The sequence below is a fragment of the Pezoporus wallicus genome, unplaced genomic scaffold, assembly GCF_028554395.1.
Source record: "Pezoporus wallicus isolate ANWC-B61680 ecotype Strahan unplaced genomic scaffold, APGP_CSIRO_Pwel_v1 scaffold_2146, whole genome shotgun sequence".
NCBI lineage: Eukaryota > Metazoa > Chordata > Aves > Psittaciformes > Psittacidae > Pezoporus > Pezoporus wallicus.
This window is the reverse complement of record NW_026639769.1, coordinates 121,996-134,526: the sequence shown is the minus strand read 5'-3', so window position 1 is coordinate 134,526 and position 12,531 is coordinate 121,996. Positions and strand designations below refer to the sequence as shown.

Genomic DNA, 12,531 nt, shown 5'->3' with positions numbered 1-12,531 from the left:
CTTCTATGATGGGGCTACAGAACTGATGGACAGGGGTAGAGCAGTTGATGTCATCTACCTGGACTTGTGCAAAGCTTTTGACACTGTCTTCCACAATAATCTTGTCTCTAATTTGGAGAGACATCAATTTGATGGATGGACCACTCGGTGGATAAAGAACTGGCTGGATGGCTGCACACAAAGAGTTGTAGTCAATGGCTCAATGTCTGGCTGGAGACCAGTAACGAGTGGTGTCCCTCAGGGATCGGTGCTGGGACCTGAAATGATTCAGAGCAGCCCTGTGGAGAAGGACTTTGGGGGTGTTAGTTGAGGAGAAACTTAACATGAGCTGGGCTGCATTAAAAGGAGCATGACCAGCAGGTCAAAGGAGGTGATCCTGCCCCTCTACTCTGCTCTCGTGAGACTTCAGTTGAAGTATTGTGTGCAGTCCTGGTGTCCTCAACATAAAAAGCACATGGAACTGTTAGAACAAGTCCAGAGAAGGGCCAAGAGGATGATCAGGGGACTGGAGCAGCTCCCGTATGAAGACAGGCTGAGAAAGTTGGGGCTGTTCAGCCTGGAGAAGAGAAGGCTGCGTGGAGACATCATAGCAGCCTTCCAGTATCTGAAGGGGGCCTTTAGGGATGCTGGGGAGGGACTCTTCATTAGGGACTGTAGTGACAGGACAAGGGGTAACGGGTTAAAACAGGGGAAGTTTAGATTGGATATAAGGAGGAAGTTCTTTACTGTGAGGGTAAACCACAGCCTTTGGAAAAGGCTGCCCAAAGAAGTATTAAATGCTCCACCCCTGGCAGTGTTCAAGGACAGACTGGACAGAGCCTTGGGTGACATTGTCTCGAGTGAGGCACCCCTGCCCAGGGCAGGGAGGTTGGAAGTAAACAATCTTAAGTTCCTTTCCAACCCTTACTATTCTATGATTCTATGATCTCTTAGGCATCTTATTGCCATGACACCTGATATCTTAAAATTATCTAGAGCAGTGCACTGCTTTGCTCCGAGGAGGTGTAGTGCATTCTGCATGATCCCTTTCCAGATATACAAGAATACTTAATGCAGGATTAAGTCCCATCCCATTTTAACATCCAACAATCATGTCCCCAGCTCTAGGCCTCTTTTGAGGAATCTATTAAATTTTCATCAAACTACAATGACAAAATCATGTAATGCTGAAATGTGGCTCCCCAGTTTTCTTGCCCCTATTACTAAGATTTAAAAAGAGAGGCTTTAAAGGTGCAAGTAAATTGTAAACACCAGCTCAAACAGAACTCCTGTGATCAGTCACTCTGGAATATAAGCAGCACTTGAGATCAGGGATTTTAATTTGTCTCTGTTAAAAACATGAAATCATTCCTGAATGTTGCCAAGAGCCTGGAAGATGTTATAGTTGTTCTCCAGTTGTCCTGAGGCAGATTATCTTTCTGCTGAGTTTGCTGAACCATTATTTATCACCTGCCAAGACTGATTACTCACCCTGGGGACAATGACAAGTCTTTCCTTCCTCTGTTAATTACTGTCATCCTCAGTAGCCATGTCACTAATTAATATTCAATCATAATGAAATCTCTTTACTACCATCTTCCATAAACCCACTAGTTTTAGGGTTACCCTCACACATTGGTTTTGCCTCTGTTTTCAGCTGCTTCTATCACTGCAACCTACTTTTGCCTACCTAGAAATACTACTTATGCCTTTCCTCAAATGAGAAAATTCAGGTTTATTTTTATAAGACACAGTGAAGACTTGAGTGAATCCTTTACCAGATTCTCCTGACAGACCAAGATATATATTCCTTTATCCAGTTTTCCAGAAAACTTCATCTTAACCTCTCCTGTAGGTGACAGATGCTCCTCACATAACTCATTTCCCCAGAAGATCTTTTCTGGCTGATTTTCAGCATCCACATTTCACAAGCTCTTTCAGATGACACCCAAGGGAAACCTTGGACTCTAACATGTTTCCACTAAACAGTAACAGGGCATTTGAGACCTTCTGAGAACAAATAGTTGGACCTGTTTTAATAACAGAAAGTGTTGCTGGATCCAGGTAGAAGAGTAGCTGCCATCTCCTCAATGCTCCTCTCTGTACATCTACGTTTCCTCTGAGTCAGCATGATCAGTTCAAGGGTAGTCTGTGAACATCTATCTCCTCCTCACCTATAACAAAAACCATCTTTTTTCTCTAGGCTCTTCTTTGAAGCTGAAATAGATCAAGTTGTTTAATACCAACAGAATAGCTGTATTTCTATGTGCAAACAGATTCACAATGAGCATTTATCCAGCCAGCCAGTTTAGAGACAGACTAGCAGTTTTACACCTCTTGCTATTTTTTCCATTTTCTGTTTGGCCTCAGTGATCCTATAATAGTAGCTAGTGTTCTCAGACAGCCACAGCCTGTCACCATGACAAATGAATGCCCAGCCATGAAAAGGTGAATTAAAAAAAGAGTTCACAGGGTGTGTGGACATTGGAAAGATACAGTTAATGAGGTGAGTTGCCATCACAGTAGTTGATACCTTTTCTAATCAATCCATGTTGTTCTATCTCTTTCAGAAAATCCAGGACTTACTTGGAAAATGAAGGGCCATCTATAACTAGATTCACGCATCTTCCACAGGTTGTATGAAATGGCAAAGGCAGACAGAACAGCAATTTCTAAAGATCAGCTATCTGGAGTGTAGACTATGCCACTATTCTGGGCAAAGGAGCTAGGACCATTGGGGTCTGCCAGTCATCCAGGGGACTGGGCATGTCCCTGACAAGGCACATACATGTACATACACATACACATACACATATATGAATACAAATAAAAAGTACAAGAGTCCTTCTGAAACTTCAGTGAATATGCATTTTTGCATTTCTTTTTAGGCCTGGTAAGGCAACTGCATTTTTGGCTCAGCGTCCTGAGCTGGCAAGCACTGACGTGTGGAAGCCCATACAAAGGACATGGGACGTCTCGTGTTTCCCATCTATTGTTGCCCTTATCTCACAATGCTCACTATGACAATGACCAAGTAGTAAAATGGGAGTTGCTAAGCTGAGCCCTGATCACTGGATGCCAACCAGAAGCTTTGCACCTCAGACTGTTCACAGCCTCACACTGCACTGACAAATACTAACACTGAAGAAAGTGAGGTCTTAAAAAATACTTTAAAACCACCATCTGATCACTTTATGAAAGAATGTCATAAATACGTATCTAAAGGAAGAGACACAAGATTGCTTAGTTATTTCCTGACTCTTTCCAGAGTTAGTGTAAGCATTATATTACCTGAACATATTTTAATGCTTTAAAAAAAAAAACTGTATTTTTGCATGGAATGTTTTTTTTTAATTATTATTATTTTACAAAAGGAATAAAAATGTGAAATGTTCAGCTCTTCCCTAGACCTTACCTACACACTCCAGTTTCTCTCATCAGTCACTTCCAAACTCAAGGTCCAGAGTCTTTTCATGCAAGGGTGAAAATGTGTTCTCCTTCCTGTCACTTCATTCTCAAAAAGAAATTTTAGCACCAAATTTTCCAAACAATTTGCTCCTGAACTCAGGCCAGTCTTTAAATATTTCTACCAGAAAAGCAAGACTGGGAGAAAAAAGAATTAAATCACAAGCAGTCAAAATGACATAAGAATACATGTATAGGTGTATGAGCAGCCGCTCAAGCTGCTTTTTACTCTGCCAATCACAGCAATCACATATTAAATGAAAATAATGTGTTTTGGCCCCACTCAAACATCATTGAGTCCTTGGTAAATCTGGGACAAAAAAGTTAATTAATTATTTGCACTTTTACCAGTGGGCTTGCAAAAACAAACATATGAACAACATTTCAGGGGGCAAAAAGATTTCATAACAAAAGTTTTCATGGCCTCCAGCACTGCCTGCTACAATTTCTCTTACAGAGTCCCCCACTGACTTCCACAGTGTTTTCACCTAGCTTGGAAGTACAGACTCCTGCTCGCAGGAGGGATTTAATGCAAAGTGTCAATTTTTATGGTAGAGGAAAAAATAAAAAAAGAATGAAGTTGGTGTCTCCCTGGTATCTGTTACAAATATTGGGGAAGCACCTTATCGAATTTGCCTACAAAAAGCATACAAATAAATACCAATGTCATCTAAAAAATATCTCAGCAGTTGACTCAGAAAATGTGGTAATTGCAGCTCTCCTCCATCAGCATGTGGTAATTGCACCACTCAGTGTCAGCAAGGAGCATCATCAAAGCTACAACAGCTTAAGGAGCATTATCAAAGCCGCAACACTTTAGCAATTTTCCTTTACCTTATATTCACTTTAAATCTTGTTTGTGCATTTTTAACAATCATTAGAAGCAGGAGTGTTAACCCCTTTTTGATCAAAGCAGCCGAAGTTTCTAAGGGGTCTTTTTGTTCATTGTAACTTTCGGGTGCTTGAATTTACAATTTACTTTTCTTGCAATAAAAACATTGAAAATATAATACTTTGTGTGAAGTTAGAATGATACTTGGTGGGAAGCTGGAAAACAGCACATGGAGCTAAGCTATGTGTGAACATTCCAGGATGATAAAACAATGATAAGGACAGAGTATTTGTAAATTTAACAGGTTCACAATCTCTGATCCTTTGCTTTTTCCTGACAAGGGTGTTATTTGTCTCAGTGTTTGGGCTGATATGACATTAGAACCATTTCTCCATCCCTCCTCTGTCTCTTTTACTAAGTGCTATCTATAGAAAGTTGTTCAGTATGCTTGCCCATTTATACCAAATGTTGGCATTTCACAGATGAGTCCCATATAAATACTAATAATTTGGTTTTGTGTGTTGCTTGTGAACTTAGGAAGCACTCTATACCTCCACTGCATAGATATCCATATCTGTGTAAAAAAAACCCAAAACATAAAAGAATCATATTTATCAAAAGGTCAATTAAAAATAATAATGCTGATGTTTGATTCATGCACATTCTAGCCCCTGACACTGAGGCCCTAAAGCAAAATTAACAGCAAGTCTATTAATAAATGCTTTCACAAAAGGGAGTCATGACCCAGACTTGTGTCTGCAGTGCAAGGTGTTGACAGACACTTGTGGTGCAGGGAGAGTGACAGAAGATACCCTTCCCAGGAGAGAGAAAATGCCACAGGTTTCTATAGCTGTGATGGGATAGGGAGAGGAGCAGCAGGGAGCGAGACCAGTCAGAGGTCAACACACCAGAGTTGCAGAGCTGTTATGTGCTCTCACAAGGAATTGAACGGAATATCTAACAACTGAGTGTTAATGCACTTTGAAATAGCTTACAAAGTAATGGGCTGTAAATTCACAATTTAGCCATCAGCACTGCAGTGTAAATTTGATCTTTCTTTCAAATATATATATGTAACGCACACACAAAAAAATCACTCCTGCCTACATTTTAAATATAGATGGATATAAAAGATGAAAGATGGAGATTTGGGTTTGCAAACTCCAAATTCCCTGTGTACCCTGTTAGTAGCTCTTTCTTCTGAACTGCTTTTTGGAGCCGCTTCTGCCTTCTCATCATATGGGCCAGACTACCACAGTGCACGTACCCTCTATAATGCAGACTCGTAGAGGGAGATTTTCACTAGGCAAGAATCAATAAATTATTAGACATGACAGTTCAGAGTGATGTGTGGGCTAATTTACCCAGGTAAAGATAAATTAGATCATAAGATATCATGGCCAGACTGTTTCTGTTACAATGCTGATCATCTAAAAATAGCTCAGGTAACTTTACAAAGTGTGAAAGCAAGTAGCAGAAGACAGACCCAAAGACAGGCTTCTGACTTGTAATACCCTCCCATCAACACTGTTTAAAAACAGGCATTCAGCTCTGAGGAGAAGAAGGATGCCCACTAGCTGAGAGCCCTAGATTTAAAATGATCACTCTACAGTGGTATTAGTAAGGCTGAGTTAGCAAACCTCTGAATGGACGCACAGCTAATCCCAATGAAAGAGGTCTGCCAGGACAGTTTAAACGAGGTACTCAACTGGAAAAAAGTTACACCAGCAAAAGATCTTTTTGCAGTTGACCTGCACCGATACAAAGGGCTTGGTGCTACACCAGCCCCAGACTTGTATTCCCTCCACTTTGAAAGAGCTGTGTCATGTCAGCCCTGCCCTCGCACCGGATGCTCAGCACGTTACTCAGTAGCCTTACCACAGGAGAAACTACACTGACTTAATTGTGCTAAATGTTCCTCACCTGCCTTGGAAAAACTGAGCTGCTATCAGTGCTATCTACAGACAGGCCTGGCATCAATAAGCATGCTGATAGACCCAAGTACACACACACAAGCACCCTCCAGAGCTCAGAATATACCGTAACCCCAGTGTAATTCCCCCTTTGCAGCTTTGCTTGGCTAGAACTTGGCCTGCTCAAAATTAAAGACATTGTGTGACTTGTGCCCAGACCTTTTTCTGTCCTCAAATGCAACTCTGAACAAACAGCTGGTACTACAACTATGGGAGGAAATCCAAAATAAAAGAAATCAACAATCCCATCCTTTGCGTCATCAAAACCTGTACCTGCTCCTCTTGTAACAGGCACAGAAGATGAGCACGCTGCCTTGAGAGCCATTATAAAGGTACACAAGATGAGGAAAGTTGTACCTTGCAGGCCTAGCCTCCCAGCAGCAGTAGTAACTGCTACAAGAAAGAGCTACAAGCATTTCCTTGTAGCATCAGAAGTTACTTCCTTTTACAAATCACTAAGAACTGTGGGTGTCTCAAGATGTACCTTTACACCTACAATTGATCATAAATTTGCAGTTGCTTTTCAGGCTGCTCTGCCTTTGTGTTACCCAGACTACTGAAGTGGCTCATGCAGCTTAGCAGTTTGGCGCTCTGCCACATAGTAGTGTTTAGATGCCATTCCTCACACTGTCAAAATGATTCGGCAACCCAACAGCAAGAGAAGCAACTCTGAGCACTGCTGGAAACTGAGCTATTGAAGATTCACACGTCAGATCCTGTTAGGGCTGAAACATTTGTACTGCTATGCAATTCATGTGCACAGCATTTAAATCAAGTCAACCCTTCTGACATTTCAATCATATTTTAGTATTTTTAATGGCGAATTTTCTTCTCCAGGAAAGAGGAAGATCAATAAAACATAGAAGGGAACTGCTATATTTCAGCATGTGACTATCAGGTCACTTCACACCGAATCCTCATTCACAGAGTGGCTTTCAAAGGCTGTCACATCAAGGTCCTCCTTGCCCTCACCAGTGTCATAACAGTTTCCCTGCAAAGGTGTAAATGTTACTAACTGCTGCAAGACAGTAAAGTGCTCTGAAAGCTGCAGCATTTTAATGATTTTGGCACAAGGCTTGCTTACTAGGAGATCTGACTTTCTAGTCCTCACCTATAGCCAGTTCCTATGAATTTCCACAGTAATTCTGTTTGCAGCAGCACTCAATTTTTAAAGCTTCTAAAGAGCTCTGGCCACAGCAGATCTCTCTTTCACAAAATCACACACTTCCATGTAAGCTGCGGCATCATTGCCTGTGTTCTTTATTATAGATAAGGATAATTAGCATAATCAAATTCTCTAAGAGATCAGATTCCTCCTGACATGTTGTTACTCTTTTCCCTCTTACTATTCAGGAAAGGCTGAGTACCATATGCACTATTCGTTTTTATGACAGTCACATCATGTGGAAAATTAAATAACCTGACATCTGTAGGTATTTTCCATCCAGGAGTTTATTGTGCTTAAAATTAAATAATAGGCATTGCATAGCTTCCCTCCTTCCCCCCTCCGTTTCCCTGTTAGGCCTTTCAATAGTGTATAATGCAGGGTGCACTGGTGCCCTGTATCGGTGCAGGAATCAGGAACAACTCTCTGGCAAGACTGCACATGCAAGTTCTTTTAGTCGAGGGTAATGCCAGATGAATTAAGATCATATAAGCAATTGCTGATTATTTACTTTCTGTCATGCTAAACAAAGAGACAGTATTGGCACTAACATTAGAGACTGTATTTTAAACAGGGCTTCCCAAACCATGTGTTAAAAGTGCTTAAACTGGCAAGGAGCAACTGATTTTGTTGGCAACAGCTCATTCCTGCATTTCAAATTTGGGCAGAGATATAGATCAGTGGGAATTTAAAATGTGCAGAATGGTTTAATGGTAACACTGAAACGACCAACAGGCATAAATCTGTTAGCATTCATAATTAAGTAGCAAGTTCAAAATAGGCAAATTATTTGTTCTTTCTTGCATTTGATGGGATTTCACAGGACTGTACATAATAACAGAAGCAGAAAAAACAACCATCAGCTTCTCCTAAATACCTGTGCTATAAAATTTTATTTCCTGTCTGAAAATTCTTCAAGTTTATTTTGCCAAATGACCTCTGAAAGTAAGAAGCATTTTGAAAATCTGAAAGCTGCACTAAACAAGTATCATTCAGTTTAAATAATTGAATCTACTGTCAAAACAGTGTGGCTTAGAATTGCAAAATATCTGCTTATGAATTTCTTAAGTCATTCTTGTTTCCATGCTATGACAGAAGGAATCTAGGAAATTATTTTCCTTCCTTTCTTTTATTCTTTCCAAGAATTTGAAGACCAACATTTTATTCAACTCCTTTCAATGTAAGTATGGGTTTGGACTTGGAAAAACTGTTGGGCTGTTCTGAAGCAGTCATGATTTCAGATAGCAACAGGCCCTGAAAGTGGGATAGGCTCAGAGCAGACACAGCTGCATAGTTGGTTGTTACCCAAGCAGGCTCACAAAGCACAGCCTTCATAGAATAGAATCATAGAACCACAGAAACAATTAGGTTAAAAGAGACCTTTAAGATCATCAAGTCCAATCATGACCCCAAGACCGTCAAGTCCACCATTAAACCATGTCACTGAGGGCCTCACCTGCATGGCTTTTGAACGCTCTCAGGAGCAGTGATTCTATCACTGCCCTGGGCAACTACCTGATCACCCTCTACATGAACAAATTTTTCCTAATATCCAACCTAAACCTAGGCCATTGCTTCTTGTTCTGTCACTTACTACCTGGGAGAGGAGACCAGCCACATCCTGGCTCCAGCCTCTTGTCAGGTATTTGTAGACAGCAGTAATGTCCCCCCTGAGCCTTCTCAAGACTAAACAGCCCCAGTTCTCGCAGCCATTCCTCATCACACTTGTGCCCTTCACCAGCTTTGTTGCCCTTCTTTGGACCTGCTTCATAAAGCCCTTCATCAGGCAGGGAGGATCAGCCTTGTTCAAAGCAGCTCTCACTTCAGAGACTCCGTGGTGCAACACCCAACAGCAGTGGGACAAACCAGACAGTGCTGCTGCTTTCCAATTCCCATCCAGCAGTGCACGGGCTGAGGCCCAGCAGCTTCACTCACTTATTTCTGGAAACCTCAAGAGGGTAAGGGTACTTTGTCAACTATCACCACTGATTCTTGACAAAACCCAGTCTGGTACTGCTCTAGAAACACACTGCTGGGCACATCAGCTGCTCTGTGCACTCTGAAATCAGCCCTGTCACAGAGGAAAGGCCTGAGAGCTCACAGTGTTTCTCAGCAGGTGCAGTTTGCCTTGGCAGATTTATACAAAACAGCCTTATAATGCAGTGATGCACATTCTGGTGCTTTTAGTTTCCACATAGGTAAAACTCAAAATTATCTCAATGTAAAGCAAAGCTCTTTTTCAAGCCAGCAACACTGCATTCAGTAAGGTCTCAGAAGTACTTTAATTCGTCAGAAGTTTAGGGAGAGGAGTCTTAAAATATCTTCAGAGAGCAGAGTTTCACAAGTGACTGAAGAAACTAGAACTATGTAAATACTTTATTAAAAATATTCCATTAATATTAAAATAATAATAATAAAAAAAGACAAATACATTTCACTTGTGCTCACAAGACTCTTACATTTGCTTTCCAGTAATAACAAGTGTTTCACATTTGCACTGTAACATCCTCAGGGGCCCGCCAGTAGGCGCTGGGCAAATCCAGAGTCAGTCCTGCCTCTGAATGTCATCGGGAGTAAAATGACTGACCGGGCTGTGAGAGCAACAGTTTCGTTTCAACGAGCATTGATGGAAAGCAGACTCTGGTGTGGCAGATGCCAGAATATCTACTTTAGAAACCTACTTTACACAGTACACTGGTCAGGGACACAGGACAGAGACCACACCACAGGGATTTCACAGCTAAACAGCACCTTTTACAATGAAAACTAATCTTCCCGGGATTACAAACATTCTTAGAACGCCTTCAGATCACATGCTCATTGAAACGCATGTTGCTCCTTTCCTCGTTTCACCTTATGCCATTTCCCTTGCCCAGGCCTCTGGGTAGCAGCGGGGAGGCTGAGCATCAGTCCCGACAGCTTCTGGAGAGCAGAACAAGGTCCTCCACAGCCCCGGGACATAGCTGGTCACGGCTGGGCTCGGGCAGGCACGTCCCAACGCGGCCAGGAGGTGGGGGTGTTGCCCGTGGAATGGGAGGCAGCTGGCTGCGGCTTGCTCAGTGCCTTGCGCCTGGACGGGAAAGCGAATGGGAGCGGGGACGGGAATGGACGGCAGCACCGCGGGGTCGGCAGCCACGGCCACCGGCCCTCTTGCGGTCACAGCCAGCCGGCCTGACCCCAAACCCTCTGGACGGCAGCTTACCGGGCGGTGCAAGGGGGAGGCAAGGTCGCTGCTGGAATCCGACGGAGCCCGCAGTGATCTTAAGGTGCCACTACTTTTGCAGGTAATGACAGGAAACACGGGCTCCAGGAGGAAAGGAGCAGGCACCGTCCTCCCCCTGCCCCGGGAGAAACACAGCAGAGAGGGGGACACCATCTCAGCTGAAGTTATTCACAGTGTATATAAGACGTGAGATGAAAAGGTCCCAGGAAATCATGGGAATTATCTGGTTTGGAAGAGCCCTTAAAGATCATCTAGTTCCAACCCCTGCCATGGGCAGGAACACCTTCCACTAGATCAGGTTGCTCAAAGCCCCATCCAACCTTTCAACACTTCCAGAACATGCAGAATTTCAAGATCACAGTAAAATAAAACAGGTCACACTGTCAGGTTGTATCTGAAAACAGGTGTGGAAAGGCAGAGGAAGGAAAGGCCTTATTTATCTTATGTTTATTTCTCACTCTCATCTCAGGACCACACGCTCATGAGGAACACTCAGATGTGTGGTAAGCTTTTCTCCCATAGTGAGTCATCATCACCTCACGCCAGTAGTGCCCAAGAACTAGTTGAGTCTATGATTCTACCACAGTTGATTCTATGGAAGACAGCAACAGGGTGGGCATGGAGCTCCGGTCACTCCGCTGTCAATCCTAGAGCTGCCCAGCAGCATCTATCCCAGTGCAACCAGCTTACCAGCCTTCCCCCAGAATAAAGACAGGTACACATGGAAGTTCTTGTGAGCCCAAGTGGGAATTCCAAGAGCTGTATCACTGGGGAGATAAGGGTAATCTTTTCTGTGGATCTCAGAAATGCAGTCCTTCCTCGGGAGCACAGGTTAGAGAGTTATTTGCTGGATTGCTCATTGTATGGTTCCCACTGCAAGAACAAGCATGCAAGTGATGTTTGGAAGGTGCGGAACCAAAAATCCTGCTGTACAAAAGCAAGGAAACTCAGTGATAGTTAATCATGACACATGCTAAATATAATAATACTGACTACATGTATCAAAATTATAAATATTACACAGATCTCAATACAAAATACTCTTCCAAAGGCCATATAAGAAATAAATAAATCACAAAGCAAATCAACTCTGATGTAGCAAAGGCATGCGAAGTGGCCTTGTGTTTTCCAGCAAAACATATGACTACCAAGTCCCAAACCAAGAGTGGTACTGGAAAAGAACTGTCTTCCGTAATCCTTTCTTGGATCTGTCCTCTCAGGACTCCCAGGCTAGATATCTCAACCACAAAATGAAGTATAAAGGCTCTTATGCTATTTTTAAAAGTCAGCTAGCATTGACCGTTCTTCCCTTACTCTTAGCCCCATCAGCTGCACCTTTTATTATCAATATTTACTGACAAAAAGGGTAAGAGAGACACAATACCTATGGCTCCAGCTAAAAGCAAAGCACAGGGAAGAACCCTGCAAATTCTCCCAGACTACCCCTATGCCAAAACTCCCTGTAGCAACCTCACAGGGATTGGGAGCATACCTCCTCTTGGCCACTTGGCATTACCAAGGAGAGTGTCAACAACTGCAGTTTTTCTGGGTTTTTCCTTAAAGAGTTAAATTGCAAGCCGTGGATCAGCACACACTCAGGCAATCCTGAAAGAATTTTTAGAAAAAATTCTGAGATAAAATATTTGAGGAAAGCCAACTTCTTCTATTCTGTCTTTCCTCCTCCTTCCCCTGGTGATGTATGTAGAATAACCCTGTGGCAATACCTCATATTCCTTGGTCAAAACCTGCAAATTTTCTTTAGCCAATTGCAATCACACCCCCCTACCAGTGCTGTGTGCCTCCTCCTCCCTCACTGTGGGTTTTATACCGATTTCACTGCTAATGGCACTGTCACAGTTCTACTGAAGCCAGTCAGAAGCTTGGTTGGTCAATA

At 42.6% G+C, this 12,531-nt stretch overlaps 1 protein-coding gene across 4 annotated transcripts in view; it reads right to left on the bottom strand.

Annotated features, from left to right (window-relative positions):
- Positions 1 to 12,531, bottom strand: part of RGS6 (regulator of G protein signaling 6) — a 142,744-nt gene that overhangs the window by 73,547 nt on the left and 56,666 nt on the right. The window contains exon 1 of one of the 4 annotated variants that reach the window (XM_057416073.1): positions 10,617 to 10,698. The exons of the other annotated variants lie outside the window; for them this stretch is intronic. The gene's annotated coding sequence lies outside the window, so the exon portion shown is untranslated. Of the gene's footprint in view, positions 1 to 10,616; positions 10,699 to 12,531 lie in introns of those variants that run through there. 4 annotated transcript variants of the gene reach the window in all.